The 15,929-nt window shown below is 49.3% G+C and overlaps 1 protein-coding gene across 1 annotated transcript in view; it reads left to right on the top strand.

Annotated features, from left to right (window-relative positions):
• The window catches only part of LOC141073099 (uncharacterized), a 222,984-nt gene that overhangs the window by 150,569 nt on the left and 56,486 nt on the right, over positions 1–15,929 (top strand). The window lies entirely within an intron of this gene.

Below are 15,929 nucleotides of genomic sequence, written 5' to 3'. Positions count from 1 at the left end.
CAAAAGAAGGGAATGAGAGTGATGGAACTGGGGGGATGACCTGGAAAGTGCATTGTGGGGACAGGAGTATGCCGACTCCACCACCAGGTCTGTTTGTCGGTCTCGGGGAATGGGAGAATTGTAAGCCATCATGGGAAATGGCAGCAGGAGAGACAGTGTCAGAATCCTGAATCCAGGTTTCCGTGAGGGCCAACAGATTCAGTTTTTCAGAAAGTAATTGTGTAGGAAAGGAAGCTTGTTGCATACAGACCGTGGATTCCAAAGGGCACAATTAAAAGGAGATGAAGGAGAGCAAATAATATTACTACGATTATTAAGGTTTCGATGTGAGGTAGGGTAGGGGTTGAGGTTTGGGGATGGTGGCCCGGGGTTGGGGGAGATGTCCCCTGAAATTAGTAGGAGCAGGAAGATAAAGAGCAAGTGCTAAAGTGATAAAGAGCAACATGGTCTTAAATAGCAGATCCCTGATGTAAATGTCCTGCACACGTGTGCGATCGGAGCTGTTTGCGCCGCTCAGCCACCACCCCATACAGCTGGGGCATTCTTGTGCACCACTTCCATTCCTCCCGGCAAACCCCGTGACACATACGTTTGCAGTCGCCGCCAGGTTGACCTCTCTGTCCTGACACGTGGACGGGGTCGCCAGCCGGCGGTCTGTGACGACATGGCATGGTGGAGCGCGTTGCCCTGGATACGTGTCCTTCCTGGTATGCTCTAGCCTCCTCCTCACAATGACGTGTCTGGTGGGGGGGTGGCTGAGTGTCTGGGGGGCGTGTCCGTGGTTTACGCTGCATGCTCAGAGTCATGCATTGCGCATGTATAGTAGAATTAGCTTATCCATTATGCATTTGTATACTGGAAAGGGGGTGCAGCATAATCATTCGGACAATGCAGCTTTATGCGGGTCGTCGCCTTGGCCACGCTCCTTTTCCGTTGCGCTCTGGCCGCCCCCTCTTTACGGCATGCTGTATGGGGTGGTGGCTGAGCGGCTGGGCGGCGCGAACTGGTGTACTGGTGTGACGTCAGCCTAGCGTGGATTGTTGCCCAGGATACGCGTCTTCCCTGGTGCGTTCTGGCCGTCTCCTCAATATGACGAGCCGTGTGGGGGAGTGACCGGACGCTTTGGGAGCACGACCTGAGGTGACGTCACACGCTGGGAGCCGCGGCTCCAATTGCACACGTGTGCAGGACATTTACATCAGGGATCTCCTATTTAAGACCATGTTGGTAACCAGACACACTTACCCCCCCAGGACGAAGCTTACGTGAAACGCGCGTCGGGGACCGCTACATCTCAAGGTCGTATGCTTAATTCACTATGTATCTCACTGGGCTGTTATTTTTATACCGTATGGAATTTACTTTGAGCATTTCTGCTTTATGTGTGCAGCTTTTCCACTTTACGGCTCAGTAGTACTATCATTAATTATTCATGTGTTATTTTATGCAGGAGCAATCTGTTTCACCATGATGTGACCCCTTTTTTTGCATCATCTAGCATTACATGTCGCTGATTTGAAAATCTGCTTTACATATTAGACATCTGTTTTGCAAACTTCTATTATGTCACTAAGACATCCATACTTAGGCATATAAACAGACGGTAGTAATTATCATTGGGCATTCTAGTACTGCTCCTCCTTACGTTTGAACAGCAATAACTTTTCCCACCCATTTTTGGGTGGAGACATGTGTTATCATATTACTTGGGCTTCACATTGATGTGATCTGGCTGCTCTCTCACTTTTTGGAATAATTTATGATCTGTGTTTTTTCCCAGGTGATTTGCATGGTGTTAGCACTGAGCACACTATTTCTATATTGCATGTGTACTTTGTAATGTCATATTGGATATTCATCTCCCTTTTAATCTCGTATATGTTTGTGTTTTGTACTGATTCTAATAAAATGATGTTATTTTATGGCTTATACTTCCGTGATCTTCTTGGATGGTATCTATGTTGGAAGAGCCATTTTTCTAGGCCTATTTTTTGAATTCCTCTTGGTTTTTATTAAGTTGCCTAATAATTCTGCACAGTAATAGTTACCTGAAAAAACAGATATCCTCATAAGATAGCCAAATCTAAAAAAAACCCACTCCAACTTCCAAAAATATTAAGCTTTGATATTTATGAGTCTTTTGGGTTGATTGAGAACATAGTTGTTCAATAATAAAAAGAATCCTCTCAAATACAACTTGCCTAATAATTCTGCACACAGTGTATTTTTCCTGCCTGAAGCGTAGTCTGAACAGAGCCCTAGCCCTATTAGAGTGTGCGAACGTCGTGGTTAGCAGCTGCAGTAGCGGGCTCTGCCTAGGAGTGGTACCTGCGGCTACCTGCAGCTGAAGTCTGACTCCGCATTGAGGAGCTCCAGTGAAAACCAGGTAGCTGCTTAGCCACGCCCCTGCCTAGGTAGGCCTGGTCTTGTGACACAGTGGGTTCACACACCATGTGTGCCACCTGCGGGCGTGACATAACTTTAATTACAAAATCTTCAGTTTTACTCAGATTAGTTGATGCAAAAATTAGTACACCCCATAACGAAAACCATTACATGTAGTATTTTGTATGGCCTCCATGATTTTTAAGGACAGCACCCAATCCTCTTGGCCTGAAATGAACAAGTTGGTGACATAATACAACATCTATCTATCGGGGGTGGAGTGGGCAGCTAGACGAAGCCGCATAGACCAGGGCTCATCCCACCAAACACCCGCTCTCCTTTGACCGTAGGCATAATGCTCCTCTGCCAATACAGGGTGAGGGTAAAACAGTGTCAATACTTTATTGAACCACAAAACAGGCAAATAACACAGAACAATGCCAACAAAATACCCAAGATGGTGCAAAATTACAGAGTTACACCCTTCTGCTGACTCACCGGGATAAGAGCAGTTGTGACTTCAGAGCTTCCAGGGCCAACTACCCCCACCTGTGGTGCACACAGAGAGAAGGTAACAGCAAACTTAGGAGGCTGAAAGTTCATGGATACCCCCACCTGTGGCGCACACAGAGAGAAGGTAACAGCAATCTTAGGAAGCTGAAAGTTCATTGAGGAACACGGTCAGTTGACTGGAGGGTCGCAACCTGGTTTATCGGAGCAGCTCCATGGAGCCATGTGACTGGTGGGTCCCAATCCTGGCTTTCACAAACATACCCATGGGTTCAGTGATGGTCAATGGAGCTGATCTGTATTCTTTCAGCCGAGGTGTTGGTCCCCTTAGCTGACATCCTGTAGAATGTCAAATCTGTGTCCCTCGCGATGGAGCCATGATCAGGCAGCTATCCTGTAGAGTGTTCCTGGTTTTGGTTTTGTAAAGACAACAGTACAATAAACTGTAGGAGCTGATATAAGAGGTAAATATCAACCATCAATTTAGAAATATCGATTTAACCTACAAGAAGTCAACATTTCAGACTCTTGACCAACCAAAGAAAGAAACACATACAGTAGTGTTCAAAATAATAGCAGTCCAATATGACTAACCAGATTAGTCAGTGTTTTTGCTATAAATTAAATTTCCACATGTCTCACAATTTACCGCTTGGTGCCGTAGATTCTATGAAAACCACCAGACTCCACGTTCATGATCTGCAGGTTTTTGAGTCTGAGTATTAGAATAATTAATTCAAAGGGGAAAGTGTTCACAATAATAGCAGTGTGGAGGTCAGCTAGTGAGGTCAATCATTCTGTGAAGAATCAGGTGTGAATCAGGTGGCCCTTATTTAAGAGTGAAGCCGGGACATATTGTACATTCTGTGCTCCTTGAAAGCCTGAGAAATATGAGTCATTCGAGACATTGTTCAGAAGAACAGCTTACTTTGATTGGAAAGTGGATTGGAGAGGGTAAAACTTATAAAGAAGTGCAGACAATAATTGGCTGTTCAGCTAAAATGATCTCCAATGCTTTATAATGGAAAACCAGAGAGACGGGGAAGAAAACAGAAGACGACCATTCTAATGGATGGAAGAATGGCAAAGGCTCAGCCAATGATCGGCTCCAGGGTGATCACAGACAGTCCCAAGTTACCTGTGAGTACTGTGACAGAAGACGCCTGTGTGACGCTAATGTAATGTATTGAATACAGTCTGTATAGAGTTTTGTGTTTAGATGCGAGGAAACAGGCTTGTTTAACCCCTTTTTGACCTTAGACGTAATATTCCGTCCATGTGCCCTGGGACTTAATGCCCATGGACGGAATAGTATGTCATCATCGATCAGCAGCACTCACGGGGGGAGCACAGCTGATCACGGCCGGGTGTCAGCTGATCATCACAGCTGACACCCGGTACTATTGCCGCTGTATTTTCACATCACGATCTGTGAACTAGCTGGTTCACAGCTCCCTGCTCTGGTTAGAGGATCCCCTGCCGCAGGTCGCCTCTGGGGATTACCTGGATTTTTCTTCCTATCCACACCAGAGCCGTCTCCATACTGGAGCACACACTCCCCCAAAAGGTAGGCAAACGCTTCATCTTACTCAGTCGCATGTTACACTACTATGACTAGTTTATTTAATTATTCCTTTTGACCATTTTATCTGGTATTTAATGTAGTAACTTTAGCGCGGTGCTTTCTTGAAAAAATAAAAAAGTTATAGCTCGCAGAATAAAGCGATGCAAAATCAATTATTTCTATATAAAATTGTTTTTATTGTATAAAAGCGCCAAAACATAAAAAATGGCATAAATGAGGTATCGCTGTAACCATACTGACCCGAAGAATAAAACCGCTTTATCAATTTTACTGCACGCAGAACGGTGTAATCGCCCCCCTCAAAAGAAATTCATGAATTGCTGGTTTTTGTTCATTTTGCGTCCCAAAAATCGTAATAAAAAGTGATCAAAAAAGTCACGTGCCCGAAAAAGGTACCAATAAAAACGTCAACTCGTCCCGCAAAAAATAAGACCTCACATGACTCTGTGGTCCAAAATATGGAAAAATTATAGCTCTCAAAATGTGGTGATTTTGCGTGTGACAGCTGCCAAACATAAAAACCCGCCATAAATAGTAAATCAAACCCCCCCCGTTATCACCCCCTTTAGTTAGGGAAAAATAATATTAAAAAAATGTATTTATTTCCATTTTCCCATTAGGGCCAGGGCTAGGGTTAGGGCTGAGATTAGGCTTAGGGGTGTGTTGGGGTTAGACTTGGAGTTAGAATTCGGGGTTTCCACTATTTGGACACATCAGGGGCTCTCCAAATGCGACATGGCGTCCGATCTCAATTCCAGCAAATTCTGCCATGCGCCCAAATAGTAGTTTACACCCACATATGGGGTATCAGCGTACTCAGGACAAATTGCACAATAACGTTTAGGGTCCTGTTACCCTTGGGAAAATAAAAATTGGGGGGGTGAAAAGATCATTTTTGAGGAAAAAATATGATTTTTTATTTGCACGGCTGTACGTTATAAACTTCTGTGAAGCCCTTGGGGGTTCAAAGTTCTCACCACACATCTAGATAAGTTCCTTGGGGGGTCTAGTTTCCAAAATGGGGTCACTTGTGGGGGGTTTCCACTGTTTAGGCACATCAGGTGCTCTCCAAATATTACATGGCGTCCGATCTTAATTCCAGCCAATTTTGCGTTGAAAAAGTCAAACGGCGCTCCTTCCCTTCTTAGCTCAGCCATGCATCGAAACAGTGGTTTCCACCCACATATGGGGTATCAGTGTACTCAGGACAAATTGCACAATAACTTTTTCAGTCTAATTTCTCCTGTTACCCTTGGGAAAATAAAAAAAATTGGACCTGAAGTATTTTTTTTTGTGAAACAAAGTTAAATGTTCATTTTTTTGAAACATTCAAAAAATTCCTGTGAAGCACCTGAAGGGTTAACAGACTTCTTGAATGTGGTTTTGAGCACCTTGAGGGGTGCAGTTTTTAGAATGGTGTCACTTTTGGGTATTTTCTATTATATAGACCCCTCAAAGTGACTTCAAATGTGATGTGGTCCCTAAAAAAATGGTGTAAAAATGAGAAATCGCTGGTCAACTTTTAACCCTTATAACTTCCTAAAAAAAAAAAAATGTTGGTTCCAAAATTGTGCTGATGTAAAGTAAACATGTGGGAAATGTTACTTATGTATTTTATGTGACATACTGTATCTCTGTGATTTAACCCCTTCCCGACCAGTGACACAGCGTATGCGTCATGAAAGTCGGTGCCAATCCGACCAGTGACGCATATGCTGTGTCATGACTTGAAAGCCCCCCTGCGGGTTGGGTGACCGGGGTCAATGAAAGGTCACCCGACCCGCAGGTACAGGGGGCTTTGTACTTTACCCCAGGGGGGTGGCTTCACCCCCCCCTGTAGCTGCGATCACTCTGATTGGCTGTTTCACTTTTAACAGCCAATCAGAGCGATAGTAATATTTCATCAATGAAATTTGATGAAATATTACAATCCAGCCATGGACGATGCTGCAGTAGCATCGGACATGGCTGGAGACACCGATCCAACCCCTCTCCACCGGCTAACGGGGGCGATCTGCCCCCCGCCACCAAATGACAGCAGCGATCTGCCACCGTTGTCATGATCTGCTCCCCCCGCCTTCCCTCCGCTCCCCCCCTCCCACCCCCTGTACCTTCCGAGTACCGTTGCCGCTCCCGGTGTCCCGCCGTCCCGGATCATGGGCACTGCCATCTTCCAAAATGGTGGGCGCATGCGCCGTGCGCCCGTCGTGCAGCAGATTCATTCATTCATTTTGATCACTGTGATAAACTCTCACATTAATAAAAATAAAAAAATAGTAAATCACCGCCCCCCTTATCACCCCCATAGGTAGGCACAGATAATAAAAGAAAGAAAATATTTTTATTTATCCGTTAGGGTTAGAATTAGGGTTAAAAAAAGGGTCAGGGTTGTAATTAGGGTTAGGGTTAGAATTAGGGTTAAGATTAGGGTTAGGGGTGTGTTGGGGTTAGGGTTATAGTTAGGGTTGGGATTAGGGTTCGGGGTGTGTTGGGGTTAGGGTTGGAGTTAGAATTGAGAGGTTTCCACTGTTTAGGCACATCAGGGGGTCTCCAAACGTGACATGGCGCAACCAATGATTCCAGCCAATTTGGTGTTCAAAATGTCAAACGGTGCTCCCTGCCTTCCGAGCCCTGACGTGCGCCCAAACAGTGGTCCCCCCCACATATGGGGTATCAGCGGACTCAGGAATAATTGTGCAACAACTTTGGGGGTCTAATTTCTACTGTTACACTTGGGAAAATAAAAAATTGGGGGCTAAAAAATTATTTTTGTGAAAAAAAATGATTTTTTTATTTTCACGTCTCTGCGTTATAAACTTCTGTGAAGCACTTGGGGGTTCAAAGTGCTCACAACACATCTAGATAAGTTCCCTGGGGGGTCTAGTTTCCAAATTGGGGTCACTTGTGGGGGAGCTCCAATGTTTCGGCCCATCAGGGGCTCTCCCCACGTGACATGGTGTCCGCAGAACATTCCATCAAAGTCTGCATTCCTAAGTGGCGCTCCTTCCCTTCCGGGCCCTGCCGTGCGCCCAGTGGGTTATGGCCACATATGAGGTATCGGTGCACTCAGGAGAAATTGCCCAACAGATCCCAGGATCCATTTCATCCTGCTGCCCGTGTGAAAATGAAAACACTGAGGCTAAAAGAAAATTTGTGTTGGGAAAATTAAAATGTCCATTTTTTCCCTCCACGTTGCTTTTGCTCCTGTGAAGCCCCTGAAGGGTTAATAATCCTCCTGAATGCGGTGTTGAGCCCCTTGCGGGGGCAGTTTTTAGACTGGGGTCACTGTTGGGTGTTTTCTGCCGTACAGACCCCTCAGAGTGACTTCACATGTGAGGCGGCCCCGACAACAAAATGGGGGAAAAAGGAGAAATCGCCGCCAACTTTTAACCCTATAACTCCCTAACAGAAACCCGCTTCCGTCCTTGTGCTGGTGTGAAGCGGCCGTGTGGGGGCGCTCTGTGCTCACTCGCTTCTCTCACATCACTCTCTGGTTTAAGGCTGGTTTCACATTAGCGCTTTTGTGCGCAGCGCATCGTGCGAACCCGTGCGCATGCGCACTGCGCACCTATGTTTAACATGACGTGCGCATGGTTTTGCGCACACTTGCGTTTTCTTGCGCATGCATTTTTTTGTCTTTCGCGCCAGACGCAACATGTTGCATTTCTTGGTGCGCCCTGTCTCGGCAAAAAAACGCATGCGCACGGAATGCGCAAAAACAACACATTGAAGTGTATGGGAACGCATGGTCTTGCGTACACTTGCGTTTTTTTGCGCCTGTGTTTTTGAGGTAAACAAGTCTGGAATGTTCTATAGACAATGGAAAAAATGTCACACCTAAAAACGCATGCGCATAAAAACGCGAGTTTGTTTTGCGTTTTTCTTTGCGTTTTTGATGTGCACGATGCGCTGCGCAAAAAAACCCTAATGTGAAACTAACCTAACACAATAAAAATACAAAATTTTCCCCAAATTTCCGTTTTTTCACAAATAAAAGCAAAAATTATCGACCTCAATTTACCACAAACATGAAGAACAAAATGTCAGGAAAGAAACAATCTCAGAAGCGCCGGGAGGCGCCGGAGCGTTCCCGAGTCATCACCTCACACAGGGACAGCGGCCAGACCGGCCAGAAATGGCGGATCATCACCATGGAGACCGCCCGGGGGGGGTAAAGGGTTAAACACTTCTGTGCTGAGCCCCGCCCCCTGGTCACATGACAGTGACGTCACAACGGGTCCTTCACCTCATCTTTCCTGAGCCCGCCCCCTGGTCACATGACGGTGACGTCACCACAGGTCCTTCACCTCTTCTCTCCTGAGTCCCCGCCCCTGATCACATGACGGTGACGTCACCACAGGTCCTTCACCACTTCTCTCCTGAGTCCCCGCCCCTGGTCACATGACGGTGACGTCACCACAGGTCCTTCACCACTTCTCTCCTGAGTCCCCGCCCCTGATCACATGACGGTGACGTCACCACAGGTCCTCCCGCGCTCAGTGCATCCGCTCCGTCCCGGGTGTGCGCAGCTCGTGTTCTCTGGGGTCAGCCAGCAGCAGATTTCCGGTTCCCGCCATTCCGGTGAGATGACAGGAGGGTTTGTGGTGAATCTGTGAGAGGAGAGTGTGGGGGGAGATCAGAGCTGTTCCTGTGGAGGCTCCTGCTCCATGTGACTGCGGCTCCTCAGTGTTGGGGACGGGCAGCATTGTATGGGGGATGTGCAGCGTCTCCTCCTCACCTCACGGCCCCCGCTGGAGGTGGAGTTACCACGGTGACCGCCCCCCCGCTGGAGGTGGAGTTACCACGGTGACCGTCCCCCGCTGGAGGTGTAGTTACCACGGTGACCGTCCCCCGCTGGAGGTGTAGTTACCACGGTGACCGTCCCCCGCTGGAGGTGTAGTTACCACGGTGACCGTCCCCTGCTGGAGGTGTAGTTACCACGGTGACCGTCCCCTGCTGGAGGTGGAGTTACCACTGTGACCGTCCCCCGCTGGAGGTGTACTTACCACTGTGACCGTCCCCTGCTGGAGGTGTAGTTACCACGGTGACCGTCCCCCGCTGGCGATGTAGTTACCACGGTGACCGTACCCCCGCTGGAGGTGTAGTTACCACGGTGACCGTCCCCCGCTGGAGGTGTTACCACAGTGACCGTCCCCCGCTGGAGGTGTAGTTACCACGGTGACCGTCCTCTGCTGGTACTGTAGTTACCACGGTGACCGTCCCCCGCTGGCGGTGTAGTTACCACGGTGACTGTCCCCCGCTGGAGGTGTTACCACAGTGACCGTCCCCCGCTGGAGGTGTAGTTACCACGGTGACCGTCCTCTGCTGGTACTGTAGTTACCACGGTGACTGTCCCCCGCTGGAGGTGTAGTTACCACGGTGACTGTCCCCCGCTGGAGGTGTAGTTACCACGGTGACCGTCACCTGCTGGAGGTGTAGTTACCACGGTGACCGTCCTCCGCCTACGAGGCTGATAATGAGCGGTCAGATTGGCAGAGGAGGCCGCGGTGGAGTTTTGTGGCTTTTCCTCCAGATTCTTCCTGATAAATGTTGATATTTGGGCAGAATTTAGTGATTGTCGTTATTATTGCACCATTGGTTCCATGGTGCTGTACATAAGAAGGGGTTACATACAGATTACAGATATCACTTATCACAGACTGATATAGAGGGGAGAGGACCCTGCCCTTTCAGGCTTACATGCTACAGGACGGTGGGGAAGGAGACAGTAGGTTGGGGGGTTGCAGCATCTCCAGTGATGGTGAGGCAGTAGCTCCAGTAGAGGTGAGGAGGAGGTGGGGATCATTGCAGGCTGTAGGCTTTCCTGAAGAGATGGGTTTTCAGGTTCCGTCTGAAGGATCCAATTGTTGATAGCCGGACGTGTTGGGGCAAAGAATTCCAGAGGATGGGGGGGATATTCGGGAGAAGTCTTGGAGGCGGTTGGGTGAGGAGCGAATAAGTGTGGAGGAGAGAAGGAGATCTTGGGGGGACCGGAGATTGCGTGAGGGAAGGTATCGGGAGATTAGTTCAGAGACACATGGGGGAGACAGGTTATAGATGGCCTTGTAGGCCAGTATTAGTCATTTGAATTGGATACCTTGAGGGAATGGAAGCCAGTGAAGAGCTTTGCGGAGGAGTAGCGAGGAGAGAGATGAATTAGTCGGGCAGCAGAGTTAAGGACGGGCTGGAGAGGTGCGAGGGTGTTAGCAGGGAGGCCACAGAAAAGGATGTTGCAATAGTCGAGGCGGGAGATGATGAGGGCGTGCACAAGCATTTTAGTAGAGTGAGGGTTGAGGAAAGGACGGATTCTGGAAATATTTTTGAGCTGGAGGCGACAGGAGGTGGAGAGAGTTTGGATGTGCGGTTTGAATGACATAGCAAAGTCAAGGGTTACTCCGAGGCAGCGGAGCTCCGGTACGGGGGAAAGCGTGATGTCGTCAATTGTTATAGCTAGGTCGGGTAAGGAAGATCTGTGAGATGGAGGAAAGATGATGAGTTCAGATTTGTCCACATTCAGTTTGAGGAAGCGAGAGGAGAAGAAGGAGGATATGGCTGATAGACACTCTGGGATTCTGGACAGCACAGAGGTGACGTCTGGGCCAGAGAGGTAGATCTGAGTGTCATCAGCATAAAGGTGGTAGTGGAATCTGTGGGACTTTATGAATTGCCCCAGGCCAAGTGTATAGATTGAGAAGAGTAGGGGTCCTAGAACAGAGCCTTGGGGGTCTCCAACAGAGAGAGGGTGGGATGAGGCGGTAGTGTGGGAGATGCTGAATGTGCGGTTGGAAAGGTATGAGGAGATCCAGGATAGGGCGAGGTCTTTGATGCCAAAGGAAGAGAGGATCTGTAGTAGGAGGCAGTGGTTAACTGTGTCGAAGGCAGAGGACAGGTGTAGAAGCAGGAGAATAGAGTATCTCGTTATCTCATCCCCTGTGATTTCCATCTTCTCCTTCATCATGAAGACGCCGGCAGGACGAGATCCCTCCAGCTGATCCAGTGCTCATCCCTCCTTCTCCTGAATGACCCCCGAGGATGGACGAGGACAGGAATGAGACCACCAGGAGATTATTCCACTGCGCCCTGGAGATCATCTCCCTGCTGAGCGGAGAGGTAACTCCTCTACATTTCTATCAGCTTTATTGTGTGATGTGACGAGTCCAACACCAGGAAGAGGAAATCCAGAATAGGAGAAGGATTCTTTACTGTAAGAGCAGGGATTCTGTGGAGCTCTCTGCCCGGAGGAGTTGTCATGGGGATTCCCTATAAGAGCTGTAGAGGGGCTGGGATGTCTGTCCGGAGTGTAATAATATTCCCGGTTATGGCCCCAGATTACTGGAACTGGAGACGGTTATTGATCCCGGGATTTCTACTGATTGTCAGACCTGGAGTCGGGAAGGAATTCTTCTCCCTAAGTGTCTCTCTCCATACACAGGATTACACAATAGTGAGGAAGACACCGGGGGACTGTGTGACTCCCATCATCCATCTCCAGGAGTCAGGAGGGCGGAGCCCGGGCCCCATCACAGAGCCTCCCCCGCACTCCCCGATACATGAGAGGAACAAGAAGATCCTGGAGCTCAGCAACAAGATGATCGAGCTGCTGAGCGGAGAGGTGACTGCTGGGACATTATACAGGACTGGAGGATTCTGGGTGATGAGCGGAGAGGTGACTGCTGGGACATTATACAGGAGGGCACTGGAGGATTCTGGGTGATGAGCGGAGAGGTGACTGCTGGGACATTATACAGGACGACACTGGAGGATTCTGGGTGATGAGGGGAGAGGTGACTGCTGGGACATTATACAGGAAGGCACTGGAGGATTCTGGGTGATGAGCGGAGAGGTGACTGCTGGGACATTACACAGGACAGCACTGGAGGATTCTGGGTGATGAGGGGAGAGGTGACTGCTGGGACATTATACAGGACGGCACTGAAGGATTTTGGGTGATGAGCGGAGAGGTGGCTGCTGGGACATTATACAGGACGGCACTGGAGGATTCTGGGTGATGAGCGGAGAGGTGACTGCTGGGACATTATACAGGACGGCACTGGAGGATTCTGGGTGATGAGCGGAGAGGTGACTGCTGGGACATTATACAGGACGGCACTGGAGGATTCTGGGTGATGACCGGAGAGGAGACTGCTGGGACATTATACAGGACGGCACTGGAGGATTCTGGGTGATGAGCGGAGAGTTGACTGCTGGGACATTATACAGGACGGCACTGGAGGATTCTGGGTGATGAGCGGAGAGGTGACTGCTGGGACATTATACAGGACGGCACTGGAGGATTCTGGGTGATGACCGGAGAGGAGACTGCTGGGACATTATACAGGACGGCACTGGAGGATTCTGGGTGATGAGCGGAGAGGTGACTGCTGGGACATTATACAGGACCGCACTGGAGGATTCTGGGTGATGAGCGGAGAGGGGAATGCTGGGACATTATACAGGACGGCACTGGAGGATTCTGGGTGATGAGCGGAGAGGTGACTGCTGGGACATTATACAGGACGGCACTGGAGGATTCTGGGTGATGAGCGGAGAGGTGACTGCTGGGACATTATACAGGACCGCACTGGAGGATTCTGGGTGATGAGCGGAGAGGGGAATGCTGGGACATTATACAGGACAGCACTGGAGGATTCTGGGTGATGAGCGGAGAGGTGACTGCTGGGACATTATACAGGACGGCACTGGAGGATTCTGGGTGATGAGCGGAGAGGTGACTGCTGGGACATTATACAGGAGGGCACTGGAGGATTCTGGGTGATGAGCGGAGAGGTGACTGCTGGGACATTATACAGGACGGCACTGGATGATTCTGGGTGATGAGCGGAGAGGTGACTGCTGGGACATTATACAGGACGGCACTGGAGGATTCTGGGTGATGACCGGAGAGGTGACTGCTGGGATATTATACAGGACGGCACTGGAGGATTCTGGGTGATGACCGGAGAGGTGACTGCTGGGATATTATACAGGACGGCACTGGAGGATTGTGGGTGATGACCGGAGAGGTGACTGCTGGGACATTATACAGGACAGCACTGGAGGATTCTGGGTGATGAGCGGAGAGGTGACTGCTGGGACATTATACAGGACGGCACTGGAGGATTCTGGGTGATGAGCGGAGAGGGGACTGCTGGGACATTATACAGGACGGCACTGGAGGATTCTGGGTGATGAGCGGAGAGGTGACTGCTGGAACATTATACAGGACGGCACTGGAAGATTCTGGGTGATGAGCGGAGAGGTGACTGCTGGGACATTATACAGGACGGCACTGGAGGATTCTGGGTGATGAGCGGAGAGGTGACTGCTGGGACATTATACAGGACGGCACTGGAGGATTCTGGGTGATGAGCGGAGAGGGGACTGCTGGGACATTATACAGGAGGGCACTGGAGGATTCTGGGTGATGAGCGGAGAGGGGACTGCTGGGACATTATACAGGACGGCACTGGAGGATTCTGGGTGATGACCGGAGAGGTGACTGCTGGGACATTATACAGGACGGCACTGGAGGATTCTGGGTGATGACCGGAGAGGTGACTGCTGGGACATTATACAGGACGGCACTGGAGGATTCTGGGTGATGAGCGGAGAGGTGACTGCTGGGACATTATACAGGACGGCACTGGAGGATTCTGGGTGATGAGCGGAGAGGTGACTGCTGGGACATTATACAGGACGACACTGGAGGATTCTGGGTGATGAGCGGAGAGGTGACTGCTGGGACATTATACAGGACGGCACTGGAGGATTCTGGGTGATGAGCGGAGAGGTGACTGCTGGGACATTATACAGGACGGCACTGGAGGATTCTGGGTGATGAGCGGAGAGGTGACTGCTGGGACATTATACAGGACGGCACTGGAGGATTCTGAGTGATGAGCGGAGAGGTGACTGCTGGGACATTATACAGGAGAGCACTGGAGGATTCTGGGTGATGAGCGGAGAGGTGACTGCTGGGACATTATACTGGAGGATTCTGGGTGGTGACGGTGTCGTTGTTGTCAGGTTCCTATAAGGTGTCAGGACGTCGCTGTCTATCTCTCCATGGAGGAGTGGGAGTATCTAGAAGGACACCAGGATCGGTACCAGGCCGTGATGATGGAGGAGCTCCGGTCTCTTACACCACGAGGTGAGCAGCGAGGCTCCTTGTTGGCTCCGGTGGATGTGATGACGTCTCTCCGGCCTCCTCCTATAACAGATGAGTTTTCTCCAGACTTGCTCTGGTTTTCTCTACATTTTCTCCGTCTGACAACAGCTTTCATTTCCCTGATTATTTTCTTCTGATCTGTGAGTCGCGGTTTCTCCGCTGTCGTCACATTCTTTTCAGTTTTGAGTCTTTGTCCTCTTGCAAAACTAATGGGGACATGAGCCTGCGAGGCTGTAAATTCTTGGCTTAGTAGGAAAACCTTGGTGGCAGAGACTGGAGTTTATTACAGGCCCCCGGCAGCCATGGCAACCCATTGTTGGGACCCTGTGATCAGGTGACTTATTGGCAGGAGAATGAGACACCTAACCACTTACCCGGTACTGTCAGGCAGTCACCGGCAGGTAATTGGTTAAACGTCAGCAATCGGCCTTTCTACACAGAAGCGCACCTGGCATCTTCCATGCATGACACCAGATATTAGGAAGGGGTTAAAGAGCCTTATCACATGACGTCAGAATGCACGGGACGGGGTGTTGTAGCCTCAGGGATCAATGACCACAAAATATCAGGGGGTCCGCTCTTCCTCTGTGGGGTCTGATCAGAACAATACTGTATAACTGGGCTGGTGACGCAGGTGTTGGTCCTGCAGGGACATCGGGCCACACATGGTGTGGGGGTAATAATGAGGGTAAGTCTCCCTTACTCCCTCTACAACATGCGCCGTACATGTGCGGTGCGGAGAGTTCCGGTCACCACGGTAAATCGCGTGGTGACAGAGTAAAGATGGCTGCTATCTCTGACCCCAGAGAATCCCTGTACATAGATACGGGGAGCTGTACCGCCTCCTGCCCAATCTCCCCATCAACGATCACTGTGATTGGTCGGTCAACTCTGAGCAGCCAGTCACAGCGTGTTGGCAATAAAGGTGTAAAAAAAAAAATCTAATATAGCAATCTATGATTGGTAATGTCTGAGACGCCAAAATCAGAGCAGGGAAAATAGATGGGGAGATCGCAGCGTCACCTCTGATTATTAATCCTTATGGCTCCGATTTGGTAGTCAATAATTGCTGGTTAAACAGCGCCAAAAGGGTTAATTCAAAGTAATGACAATAAAATTTTTATTGAAAAAAGAATTAACGTTTTTATTTATATTCCATTTTTTTTGTCTAGTTTTATTCCACTTTTTGTTCATCAATATGATGATGAAGCATAGTTTTATTTAGGCTTTATTTGTTCTCTCGGAACCCTTCACAACAGCCCCGTAGGAGGACACTCCCGG

The sequence above is a fragment of the Dendrobates tinctorius genome, unplaced genomic scaffold (assembly GCF_039654945.1).
Source record: "Dendrobates tinctorius isolate UK_male_01 unplaced genomic scaffold, ASM3965494v1 ptg000296l, whole genome shotgun sequence".
Taxonomy (NCBI): domain Eukaryota; kingdom Metazoa; phylum Chordata; class Amphibia; order Anura; family Dendrobatidae; genus Dendrobates; species Dendrobates tinctorius.
This window is presented reverse-complemented; position numbering and strand designations above follow the sequence as displayed.